General features: G+C 43.4%; 1 protein-coding gene across 2 annotated transcripts in view; it reads right to left on the bottom strand.

Annotated features, from left to right (window-relative positions):
• The window catches only part of Sin1 (SAPK-interacting protein 1), a 100,242-nt gene that overhangs the window by 78,823 nt on the left and 7,643 nt on the right, over positions 1–13,776 (bottom strand). Inside the window, exon 3 of one of the 2 annotated variants that reach the window (XM_084609247.1) lies at positions 11,936–12,052. The gene's annotated coding sequence lies outside the window, so the exon portion shown is untranslated. The remainder of the gene's footprint in view (positions 1–11,935; positions 12,053–13,776) is intronic. The other variant, XM_084609245.1, reaches the window with a different exon arrangement.

Raw genomic sequence — 13,776 nt, 5'->3', positions numbered from 1 at the left:
AGTGGCTTAGTGACAGCTCATAAGCTACTGTTAAGACCACCACACTTGGTGCTTTGAAGGTAGTCTTTGCGCTGCACCCGAGGGTTGGAAGAACGGCACAGACTGCACACCTACGGGAGGCCCCCTCAATGTGTTGCCCAAGCAAGGGCTATGCGATGTGATAGACATTCTCCGTCGTTCCCTGCAAATGCTAATCTAGGAGTGGCAACAGCAGCGTTCCATGCTATCATCACACACCATACAAGAATGCTCCTCTGCTCTGCTATGTCTGAAGTTACCAGTGAGCACTCAGCTTGAACTCAGCTTCAGCTTGAGCTCAGGCTGTTTGCACAAGTCAAGGAGACTATTCGTATATCAAGCTCCACAGTGAGCACTGACAAGTAGCAGCAAGGCCTGCTGGACAACTGAATAACTAAGTGAACCACCTGATGTCAACCATGGAGCCTATTGGCTTGCTCCTGTGTTGATGCTGGAATTACCACTTGTATGACAGCCGAAACCAATGCATGGCTGGACATTAGGCTCCCAATGCTCTCTTAGCAAATGTAAAAAGACTTTTTGCGCAACTGTAGGTGAGTGCTGACAGGGTTGCCGCCGGTCGCTAATTTGCGCCAAATTGGCCACTTTACGACCCCATCTAGCAATGAAAATTTCAGTTTCGCTCCTTGGCTGCTTTGAGCATTTCTTTCAGCACTTTTTAGATATGAGAGGTAAATAGCAAGCAAAAGCATCTAAAGTATTTCCTCCGTGACGATCATGCATGCTAAGCCCACTGATGGTTCCAAGTGGTTGCCAAGTGTGGTTGTAGTAACCTTAAAATTTTGTCGGGCCCCCAAAAAATGTGCCAAGTGCTTTGTTCGGATCTTGATGAAGACATTTCACATCATGGTTTAGCCCTGAATTTTCCCACTGCGGGCACATGAAGCCCTCCCCATTGCACTTTTGCATGATCATTTACGTTGATGAAGAGTGATGTGTACATACGTGGCTGCTTGACAGCAGAGTACTTCAACAAACATGTTCGAGTTTTTGGCACACAGTGGCATCACATAAGGACACATGTAGTGAATGCTTTTCCTCACCCGGCACAAACACACTGAGAATTCTGTCACTGCCAGTTTTCTTTTTTTTTTTTTTTTCTCGTTTGCTTCCTGAGCACGTGTGTGCTCTCTTGTGTAAACTTTCAAAAATCAGAGATCCAAAACAAAATGAAGCTGGTCTTTCTTAATGGCAATTCCATCACTCAAATTCAATCTAGGGGTCTGAGAAAACACAACATTAACATTTAACGTTCCAGCTGAGTTGTTGGCTAGACTGCGGTAAAACTACTCTGGGCAAGAATACTATTCTAGGTAAGCTATATACATGCGCACTGCAGGTATGCACAATTTACTTATTTGTCTGCAATGCACCTGTGGCTTGAACACCAAGCAAAGCAGCCAAGCTCTAGCTCTTAATGCTGTTCTATTCAGATACAAGCTTGTACAAGTATAGCTACTCTTTGCTACCTTTAGCTTCAGTTCTGGCTCCTTTTGTCCTACGGCAACCCTGAGTGAAAGGTCACCAAATTTCTCCAGTGCAAGTCAAGTGCCTTTAAGGTTGAGAGCTTTATCTCTGGCTGATTGGTTGGTTTGGTTTACGGGGTTTAACGTCCCGAAGCGACACAGGCTATGAGAGACTCCATAGTGTAGGACTCCAGAAATTTCATGACCACTTGGGGTTCTTCAGTGTGCACTGACATTGCACAGAACATGGGTGCCTAGCTTCTCACCTCCATCAAAAAGCGGCCGCCGCGGCCTGGATTCCATGCTGCATTTTTGGGCACAGAAATCGAGCGCCTTAACGCCTGCCCCACAGCGGTGGGGCACTATATGTGGCTGAATGAATGGCCCACACCCATCATCTAATGACCAAACAGCCCTCATACAATGGACAATGATACAGTACTTCTAAATGAGATAATCTTTGTCAATATCAATGCAGGAGCCTTCCGAGTGCAATGAATTGCAGCAGAATGTTTTGCTATGTCGACAGTTTGGTACTATCTTGCATTCGATGCACACAAAGCAATGTTCTGAGCTTTTCATTAAATCCTTTACCAGCACACATCCCTAGAAATCACTGAAATATCCAGTTCAGTGGTAAACTGTTTTGTAAAATTGAGTAAGTAAACACAATCCAAGGGGTTATACTTAGGGTGAACGCTCAAAAGCATTCTTTCTATAAAATGAACACATTTTACCGGCAACCTTTGAACCCATTTCTTGGTCCTTTTAAGGGTGGCCTTCAGGTCTCTTTTACTCATTTTCCACCTCACATTGCCGTCAAGTGCTGACGCCAACTATACATAGCTAAAGCCTGTCGGCAGCCGTCACATGGCATGTTTCATATGCTTCGCTGCCAGAGGCGTTGGGAAACAAACTGCACCACAATAATATTATTGACAGTGCACTGATATCAGAATCAGGCATCATATAATAGGCAGTAGCTTTCACCATGGTGAGTGGCGTGCTTCCAGCTAGCCTGCGGGTGGCCCGTCACTGCATGAAGTTGCCAATGTGGGAGCCATGTATTCTTGCATCTACGCTACAGATAAGCTCAACCTCTGCCATTTTCATACATATCGAATTATTGATACATAAAACTTTTGTAATCTTCTTCGAGTTTGACATATCCAGGTTTGACTGTATTGGGTTTGTTGGGGCAGGTAGCTCACCAGACAGCCTCATTCTACCTGTACTTGACTTTTGCTAGCACAACAGTACTCCTTGCACCTTGGACCAGATCTGAATATGATAACCCACTTCTTCAAACATTACAATTTTCATATCTGAAGATTGTTCCACTTGAAATACAATGCGGCTGCCCACGAGATGATCTGACACGCACACTAGCCTTGAGTTAAAATACTCTCATCAGGAAGCACAGCACAGCACAAGGCTAGTGCTGTGCAAGACTAACCACTTTACAGTTGTGGTAGCTCCAGCTTGGAACAGCAGCTGCAACTACTATTGTTTCGGTGCCCAAAATGAACGGTCTGTGCATGTAGTTCCATGTCTCCGTGAAGTTCAGTAGATGCCGAGAATTAAGTATGCATCTGACAACCACTAAGTGGAAGTATTAAATACATTGAATCGAGCATAAAAAAACGTGTTCTTAATTTCTTTGGAAGTAATGTACCGTCAAGGAGGCGTGATGAAAAAATGTTGCTCTCAAAGATGGTTAACAGCTTACATCAGTCAATATAATTTCGCACAGCAGAAGTGTGGTCTGCAAAACGTTACAGCATTGGTCACAGGCTATCCAATGTGGACCTCGGTTAAGCTAAATATTTAAAGCAATGCGAAAAAACAAGAACCATGAAGAAACTCGGAAATAGCTAGGTAGGTACATTGTTTGCACACTGTCGCTTGAGAGGTGTTTCTTCGTTGTCCTCATTTTATTGGGATTCTTTACAGAGCAACTGACTTGCCTATTTAGTCAGGATCTTCTACGCATTTGGCACCATTCACATGAACTCTGCTGCTTCTACTGGCGATATGAAAACATCAGCGAAGAGTCCGAGGACAACTTCATGAGCTCTGACTTGAGCTCCGTTAATGAATCAGGCAAAAATCAGACTGAGGATTTCAACTAGCGGCCCAAGGTAAGCATACACTCAATTTCAATTCGCTCTTGAGCCGTTACACGTATGACCCTGCTCTGTTGCCTGCCTTTGCTAGTGTTACATCAACAAGCAATACTCTGGCCCATGTGGTGGCACCTCCGGAACTTACGTGAAACTCTTTCAGCTACCTCAAACTGGGTTTGACCACCTAAGCTTTCTAAGAACAGCTCCTCGAGCAGATTTCCAATTTTGATTACAATTTAGATTGCACTCAGCCACCCTCTGCAAAACGTGCCAGCCATCAAGTACAAAAGGTTTGAAAACACAAACTGTAAGCTGTTTTATGAGCAGAGGAAGGTTGAGCTGAATACAAATGTTTTTAGCTCAATGTTATGAGAACAGCACACCTTCAAAGGGACTTCATCACATAACATAATATGGTAAAAACCCGCGTATACCGTAATATGAACCTGCATATAATACGAGGTGCAATTTTGGGAAAGCAAAAATGGGGGAAAAAAAAAGCTTTAACCCGCGTATAATGCCAGCGGGGAAAGAGTTATTTGTTTATTTGCGCTACATGCCATGGTTACACCGCAAGGTATGTGCGCTCTGCGCTTTCGCAGCCAACGCCACCCAGCAACAGGTATCGAATAAGTGCCATGATCCTTCATGTGCCGGTGTTGGTTAGCCCCCCTTCTCGCGCCGACATGCTTCATCGGAGAATTTTATGCATCATGAGAACAGCAGCTCACATTTGGCCCGCCATTCGCGGATGCCACACGGTCCTCCGGTTGTTCTGAAACTAGTGGGCCGCTTCCAGCTCGAACGCGGGATAGCAGTGCATGTGCAACCAGCCACGTGCGTTCGCATCAGCACCGCGGCGTGTGCACCCCGGAAGTGTTCTTAGATTCAAGGTTTTCGTGATTGTCGTCGTCCTGTATGAGTATTGTCTGCAGTCAGTCCCTTGCTGGAGAAATGTTTCAACAGAAGCTCTTCTTCGGTGCCTCTAAACGTGTTCAGTATCTCGCATTTCTTGCAAGCGCAACTGACATGCTCCAACATGGCTGGAGAGGCCCGTGAGAGACCTGTGCAATCAGCCGAGTGATCCTTTCATCATCCCTACATCGTGCGAGGTGCGATCGACCTCCTTCCGGTCACGTGTGTGTTAACATGATGAAGCTGAAACTATCGAAACAGTCAGCTGACGCCACCACTGACAGCGCCTCCTCTCGCTGGAAGCCTGATGCTGATGGTGCTGATTAAATAACGAGGCCAGAACTGCGAATTTAGGCTGAAATTTGTTCAGATCGTCACATAATACGAAGCGGAAGTCTGATATGATAAAATTGAGCAACAAAAACCTTGTATTTTTATGGTAACTGGTAATCTGGCTTCACTGAATTTTTTTACCGTAGTTATGCAAACGGGTAAAACAGACTCGTAACAGCGTTACAGAAGCTGAATGATGACCATTGCTTCCGAACAGCATTAAAAGAAAGAAACCTGCAGAAAGGCATGCAAAAGTTTTACAGCTAAGAAAAGAGACAGCATAGTACATTTGCAATATCCTTAATTATTTTTGCTGCAGTCACATACTTTGACATTCATGCCTTTTTAAACTTTCGGATTGGTTTTTCAGCAAGTTTGCAGAGAGATTCTATCTTCATGTCATGTAAAAGTTAAACAAGACCCTTTGTGTGTACTTAAAGGCTGTCTAAATAAGCTGCATTTTATTATATGCTATACCAGACTAGTTCAGTTAATTCAATAAAAAAAAAAATGCTTGAAACCCTTCAGTGTCGCCTGTCCATTTTTTTCATGGTCCCGAAAGCATGTTTGGTCAAAGGTCACTGTGATTGGATTTTAAGGCACAGGCTCCTTCCCAAGCCAAGAACCTCGGACAAGGCGGGGCACTGGCTTGTACCCATTTGAGAAAGCCAGCGGGTATTTGGCTGGCAGTGGGAGTCGAACCGACTACCTCCCAAGGCCACAAACAAGAATAAGACATATGAGCCATATTTTCAAAAGTAAAAAAAAGAGGCATAGCAATGCATTTTGTATATTCTAAATTTACTCTTGTTACCATTTCCTATTTTTGTATTCATGCCGTTTTCAACTTTTTTGTGATTTTTTTTTAAAGTGCGCACTGAAAGATTTCTAGTCATGTTGTGTACAATGCTTAAGGGGAATATTATTTAACAGTATGAAAGAGCATTTAAATAGCTACATTTTAGTGTATGTTACAACAGGGTTCTTTAGAAACTGCATTCATAGAAAAGTATTTCCAACACCCCTCAGGGTAATCTGTTTTCTCAGTCCTGAAAGAGTTAACAGATATGCTGCTGAGACTGTTGTGGCCCATGACAAATACACCCCTGCGATGCTCGTTACGGTCCTGCTGGTATGCAATGTAGTTTAAATGGAAATACTTTACTGGACTATGCTGTCCACCAATAACTCAATGACGATCCCCCCATGCGACTTTGCTGATTCTGAAAGTGAAACAAACTCCTCTTTTTTTATTTTGAGGCCGAGATGGTTCACAGCTATGATTATCAGTTGGCATTTAGAGTTTCTTCCTTTCTGTGATGCAGCCTTCTTTGGTGTCTATCGATTTGTGCTTTCTACAGTATGAGTAGTGGTGTCCCACATGCATGCTTGTTCTGCTACGATGAGTTTGTTGAAGTTAAGTTCAAAGTTTCTTATGTTTCGGTGAACTGTACCATACCAGCTTCATCCAATAATTTCTGATTTTATTTGGGTAGTCTTCACTGATAGTAGAATTTGTTTTAGCTTTTGAGGAAGCTGCAGGCACTTATTTGTCTGTGAAAGACACACATTAGGACTAAGAAACAGACACAGTGCTGACTAGCAAATGATGTCTTATTGCAGAGAGATCCTCTACAAATACACAGCTGATTACAAAGAGATTGCATAACCCCCCCCACACACACAAAAATACTTATACAACAAAACAAACACTAAGAATAAAAGCAAGATAATGAATACCTTTACCCGAGAAGTGACAGCTCCTGACACAGCAGTGCAACTGAACGGGTGCTGTCACAGGAATTTCCCTGGCCTATATTTTCAAGGTGAAGAATAATCATCAATGTGCTCTTATGCTGAGAATTTTCCATTTCCAGTTTGGTTTGCTTTGCGGGGTTTAATGTCTTAAAACGACTTGCATCGAGCCCAGTTCCAGGTATGCACTGTTTTACAAAGTGAAGCTCTCCAAAATTCAGAGGAATCTGGCTACCCTTCAGTAAATTCGGACAGGCAACAAATCTCGCACCTGCACAGGGCACCAAAGAAGGGGGGGCGTCAATAGCTGCAATCATCAGGTGAGGAAGTACAATGGGATTCCTATCTGTATTACGCTAAGCAGCGCCACTTCCAAGTTATTGTTCATGCATGTCACGGACCGTGCTGTCCGCTTTGTTTCGGCTGTTGTGAAGCCTCTAATTGTCATACATCATGTATGTGTCCGCAGGGTGTGCTGTGCATGTATGTACGATGAAGCTGGTGATGTCCGTAACATGCTGGAGAAAATATATGCTGATTCATCTGGCAGTGTGCGTGCTCTGCACCATTTGCTGGATCCATTTCTTGCCATCTGACACCAGGCCATCCTTCTTTTGAGAAAGGGTGAATAGTTGAGCTAGTTGGTGTGTTATGAAGTACTACTGCAGCAAAGAAAGAATAGACAAAGCAGGAAGAGAAAGAGAGAAAGGCGATGCTGCAGAATCATCCTTGTTTGTTTCTTGTATGTGTGGTTTTTCTCCGCTGCTATACTGTATTATAAGTTGTTTTTTTTTTTTCATCCTCTAGATAATCCTACGTTTGGTCAATTTGAACATTTTTACTGGTTTGCCGAAATATGAGTTACTGGGGTTTTACTGCACTGGGTTTCATGGCGCATACTCAAGCACTCTAAGCAAGCCTCTTCATGTCTGTGCATAAACTTTCAAGATTTCCGCCAGTATTTCCTGACCCAACCGATCCGTACAGTTCTCATTGCAATGATTCTTTTCAGGACGTGACACCAGATAAAGGTGAAGCATCCTTTTCTAAAAATGCAGAAATTCTCTCAGGACCCCACCTGTCTGATCCAATTGACACACTGACTTCACTTAGCAAACTGACACACACTACACGCAGAAGAAGAGAACAGACCAGATGACCATGTGATCCCAAACCTCGGCTTTAGCCCCCTCGCACTAAAGTATGGAACAAATTTCACCTTCCACTTTTAAGGCTTCAGCAGTGATGTTACTTGCGGAACATCACCGAATGTTATGATGTTGCCTATGTAACATCATTTGTGGAACATTCCTTCCCTAGTAAATGACTATATACATAATTTTGACCCCTTCAGTTCGTCAACAATTCTTTGCATGCTATGTAACATTTATATCTAGGATTTGTATTTTTTCTCTCTTTCTTTCCTTCGCCCCCGGTACCCGTGTTTACCCACTATGAACATTGTCTTAATGTATAATGCTGTTTCGTTTGCTTTAGTAGTTGTTCACTATTGTATACATATTTACTATGCTGTGCCATTGTTTCAGAAGTTTTGCTGTGAAGTTGCTGCCAGGCGAAAGGAGGCTGCGGCTTTGTCAAGCTGTATCCGGCAGCTTTTTCGGTACCTCCGCTGCCTGTATCTTCACAAGGCAGGAATAAACGAATATGATTAGTAATACTGCAGCCACATGATAAAAAACTGCTCTACATCTCACCCACAGCGTCATGCCCCCCTTGATCCAATTGAGCACCTATGCACAGCAAATGCACAGCAATTGGAGAAAAATGACAGAAGCTTGCTAGCTCAATTTCGTCCTCCTCAGATTAGGGCTTGAATATGCTTGAAAAGCTACTGCTCACAAAAGGTATTGCGAAGCAATAAAGCAAAAATAAGAAGTGGAAAACAATGTCACCAACAAACACAAACGGGCTACATTCATACTGCATAATACCTCACTATTCCATGAAGAACAGCAGAGCATGTATATGAGTGATGGCGTAGCATTCATTTGGCTAGACAGTTTGTCTCCCCCCTCCCCCCAAAATTGCTAGCAATGAAGTTCTGTCTCAAACAAATATGCACCAGGTGAACTCAAATTAAGCCGATATAAAGGGAGCATGGGGCAGCAGGTGACATAAATGTGTCGCCAAATGGCATACTAAGACTGCAGTGCAAGGGCCTGACACCCAGTCAGGATAAGAATAATGAAAGAGTCCAGCTTGCCAGGTGGGCTAGAAATTACTACACTGTCTTTATGCACATAGGTGCTTGTGCTTAAAAGCAATGCTGCACCACCCATCATGGCTACGAGCATATAAACATGCAATTACTCCACACATTAAGAGCAAACCCACTGATTGCACCCCACGTTGATGCATCCATGTATTGTAATGTTAGTCCAATGCATTCCAGGAAACCATAAAAATGGAGCAGACTTCACTGAGAGAGCATTAAGTGTGCAGTACTAGTTTGAGACCAAAGTGATAAAACAACAGTAAACATTTTTTGGGGTTCAAGCATGGCTTGAACTCAGTGATAGAGAGAAATATGTGAGTGTTGCAGCGATAGCCTCTGTAACACAGCCTTTTAAATCCGCGTTTTTTTTTTTTTTCACAATTATTCTTTAAGTTGGGTTTTGAGGAAAAGAAGGAGCCTTGTACTTTTGGGTGGACACCTACACCTAACCAGGTCAAGGTTATGCTTTCATATTTTTTTCTTGTAAATTATACATTGGTTTATAAGAAAAAAAAAACGCGCAGTATCTGTCAGACGTGGGAAGGGAGAAAGGCGGGAGTGAAAGCAGAAAGAGTGAGAGAGGTCCCGTAGAGAAGGGCTGCCTCTCCATTTAAGTAAGGTTTTGAGGAAAAGAAGGCGCAGTATACACCAGAGAATCGTGGACACTCACACTTATTTAGGTCAAGGTCACCTGAAGATAAAATTTAATGCCATGGGAATTCCGCCTCTACCTAGCGTAGTTAGTTTGATTCAATTGTAAATTGGTTTATAAGAAAGGAAAGGTGCAGCATCTGTCAAGGTCACTTGAAGGTCTAACTGAGGCTTGCTCGACGACTGCTTTACCCAGAGTAGTGAAGCTTGCACTTCAAAAAATGTTAAGCACACAGTTACCACTGTTTGTAACTGCATGACTGCAGTCAGGATAGGGGATTTGCCTCAATACCTTTGAAAAATGTTAACCTCACTTCCCAAGTTGATCCTTCAACTACACAGAATGTTAGACAGCTGTGAAGCCTTCTCCTGTAGCCGTCTTGCAGCACTCATATGAATGCTACTAAGCATGAGCTCATTATTTGGCCTCAGAAGCAGCGACCAAATTTCTACGCAGAAAAAATCCAAAAATGCACATGTACTGATATGTTCGCATCAGGTGGTGTAAATAAATATGGAGTTCTCCATTATGCTGTCTCTCACATGTGCTCCTCATCTTTTTGTAATGAAGCTGTATTAATAGGCTTTTGTAGCCTCAATCCTGCAGCTAGACCCCTGGTTGGCTGTTGTGAAGGATGAAGAAAGCCCACATAGCCGGAGTCAAGATGGGAAGTGCAACGAGTTAAAAGTATGTGCAAAATACTACTGTCTACACTACACACTGGCCTACCCATAGCACGTGGATAAGAGATACTATCTGCCAGATATTGCAATAACAGGCTTGGACATTAAATAAAAGTGCCTAAAGAATAACTGACTGTTTAAAAACTGCAACCTCTCTCTTTTTTTAAGGTACCAATATAATGCGCACCCAAAAACAAAGGACCTAAGAATCCCTTCCTTACTCCAATCTAATACCCTGACCACATATCCCGTGTTAAACACAAGTTTACTCATGATGAAAAATTTGAGCTAAATTTATGTGGCTCACGACAAAGTGTTTGGTATGAAGTCAAACTGATGCTGGATTCGCTTTGACTGCCAGCGCCATAGAGTTGAAAGCCCTTAAGTCAACAAAGACCTCTGAAAATCCACGGGACTCTGTAAACCCCTGTCACTGGTGAGCTGGTGATAATAAGCATGGGGTGGGGCAGGGGGGAGGGGGTTTGTTAAGATAACGTTGGGCAGGTATGACACCTGTATGGCATTGCTGTTTAGTTTATAAACGCAAGTTAACAAAATGCAGCATTGAGAGCTTCATGTGCTTACTGTGAAAGGCAAATGAGGGCTGCGCTATCTCATGAAACATACTCCTCGTCAGAGTCTGAATGTGTCAGAGAGCTTCATGTGCCTACTGTGAAAGGCAAATAAGGGCTGCGCTATCTCATGAAACATACTTCTCGTAAGAGTCTGAATAAACCACATAGTAGATCTTTCTGCTGGCTGAAAAATTTTGGAGCAGGGGAAGGAAGGGGGGGGGGGGGGGGGGGGGACCACTTCCGCCTCCCTTAAGCAAGAGTAAGTAATCCTCCTGTCAGGAATTCAGCAAAGAAAGCTAAAACATGCTTTATCAGTGCATGCAATCTGCTTTCAGGAGGGCAGTCACAAAACAGCCAAGCAAGCATGATTACCTCTATTATGAAGTAGCTGAAGAAGAATAGCAAAGAAATGAAAGGGAGCTGACACCCACAACAGGTTTATGGTTCTTGAAAACCTGATAGAGGCTGAGAACAAAACAAAGCAAGATTATGCAGTAAGTGAAAGAATGCTATCTTTGACTAAAATTTTCTACCTCCTACTGGGCAAAGTGTCCATTATCAAAGGCGAAGCATATGTTGTAATATAATGCGCACCACTATCTCCCATGCAGCCTACAGTCCAATATTCAGTCAGACTCGGCTGAATGTGAAGCGTGGCTACAACTATGGCAGCTAAAGAAACCACAGCTTGACAGCTGAAAATGACACGCACCCACAAAAAAATATCTTCAACCAGCATGCGCGCTGGTTAAGGCTTCAACTGACCAAACTTAGTTTGCTGGCAGGTATCCATCCCATTGGTAAGGGTCTCCACACAACAGGTGGTGAACGAAAATGCAATCCCCTTAACAGCAAGCCTGGAACAATCTGTATGCATAACAGCAAAAACGTTCAATATGGTGGTAGCTGAGCTACTAAACAAGTGTTCTCACACTACTAGACACGGCTACCATACTTTTCAAACAACAAGAAACCGGCCTAGAAAGTGACAAAAAGGTTAAGCACAGCTTGCCACCAACAGACTGAAAAGATGGCAACCGATTCAGCCTGACACTTGGAAAAAGAAAAACAAAACTCGGAAAAAATGAGAAACAAGAGTGTCCACATAGAATCCCAAAAACACATTCTGAACACTTTCATAGCCCACATCCTTACCCCGTTTTGAAGGGAATGCATTCCTGTAGCAGTTCCCATGCTGCCACCGCTCATTCCAAGTGCAGGCTCAGCGTTCCCTGAAAGCCAAGGACTCTCCACGAACCAGCTCCAGCTGCTCTGCAAAAAGCAACAAGTTTGGATGAAGCTCGGGAGGTACAGGTATCATCGAGTCAGGCTTTTTGTACTCTTACTGCCTGCTTTTGCACCAGTTGTGGACACACTGAAACGAATGGAACATTCAGATACATATCTATTGCCTGAAGAACTGTATTTAGCACTGTCACATGATGTATGTGAGAAGAAACAATTTGCTACAATTTATTCCTTGTAATGTGCGCAGCAAAAGGTGGGTTCTTATTGATTTTTTTTAGTGGACGAAATTTCTAGCCCAGAACAAAACAATGCGAGGAGAAAGCATAGAAATGGCCTGCAAGCCAGTGTCGTGCATCTCCCCTACCCACAGCCTGCTAATTTTGCTCAGTTGTGGGGGTAATGAACACAAACTCTGCACTTGCTGGCTCATTCAATGCCGCAGCTTTGAGTGCTGGTTCAGTGCATACAGAAATCCTTAAAGATTATACGATAGCAGCTTGCGGCCCAACCAAACTGCTTTCGTACCTTTCGTGCAATAGACCGCACGACAGCTTTCTGTCACAAAGTACTAATATGTCTTCGTGAGCACTAGGTGTTCTGTGTTCACATTTTTCATTTAAATTAATTTCATTTTATTTAATCAAAACAAGCACTGTTTCCAACTCATCCACAAGGAAGCAAAAGATGCCCATATATTGCATGCACGTCATGGCCAGCTAGGTGGATGGCCAGGGTGAGGCCTCATCAGGAATTACGCCATCAGCTTCTCCCGCCTCATCCCATGGGCATGTACTATGTTCATGCCTGAATAAACTGTTTTGATTTGATTTGTATCAGTAAAGAGAAAAAGTTCATGCTGCCTTCCTACCTTACAGACTGCTGGTTGACTCCATTGTCTGAACACTTGTAAATTATACGGATGTAGAGACACGCTTCCTACAAAGGGAGCTCTTAATTTTGTTGTGAACTTCCCTCATATCTTGTTAAAATTTTCCCCCAAATCTGTCCTTCAATATATTTCCCATGATTTGACACTTGAATCCAAAGATGCAGCAAAGTTCATTCAGATTTCCAACATGAGTGGTTCAGCAGATCCACTTACGTTTGAATAACTCCTGCCACTGTACAGCTGTGAACCATGGCAAGAAAATGTTCCCCAGCTGATTGAAACAGGGTGGTGCTAAGGATGAAGACACGTGCCGCAGCATATTCTTCACCCTTAGCACAAGTCCTCCAACAAGGGGTGCCGGAATGAAGCTGAAAGGCTTCATTCAAAATTAGATGTCTCACGACCAGAGGCGGGAAATCTCATATGGCTAAGCTGAAGCCTCATGAGGTTGCCCCTCTCTCTATCACTATATCATGGTTGCCAATACCACCAATACTGCGTAGATTTAAAGGGCCACTAACCAGGGTATGGCATTTTAAACAAACAAGCTCAAAGCTTCGATCAGGTATCGGAGATAGTCTCTGCAAAATACTGCAGCAATGCACGCATCGGAAAGCAGCAAAAACACAAATCAAAGCCCTCTCATGCTCCCCTTCAAAAGCCAGGTTCCCTCCTCTCTACTCTGGCCGCCAATCCTCGATGGTAATGCCAATATCCAGGACGACATCCACTGGTCCATTTTTCTGAGTGACAGGTGAAGGATGGGTGGGGGCCACCAATCATGTGAGCAGCTTGCTGCACGCTTCTCTCTTGACCGTTTAGTTATCACACAAGCGATGCCCCTGTTCCGAGGTCATTT

Source organism: Amblyomma maculatum, chromosome 7 (genome assembly GCF_055883805.1).
Source record: "Amblyomma maculatum isolate TAMU_Amacu chromosome 7, ASM5588380v1, whole genome shotgun sequence".
NCBI classification, from domain to species: Eukaryota; Metazoa; Arthropoda; class Arachnida; order Ixodida; family Ixodidae; genus Amblyomma; species Amblyomma maculatum.
Note: the sequence above shows the minus strand (reverse complement) of the source record. Positions and strands in the feature narration are given on the sequence as shown.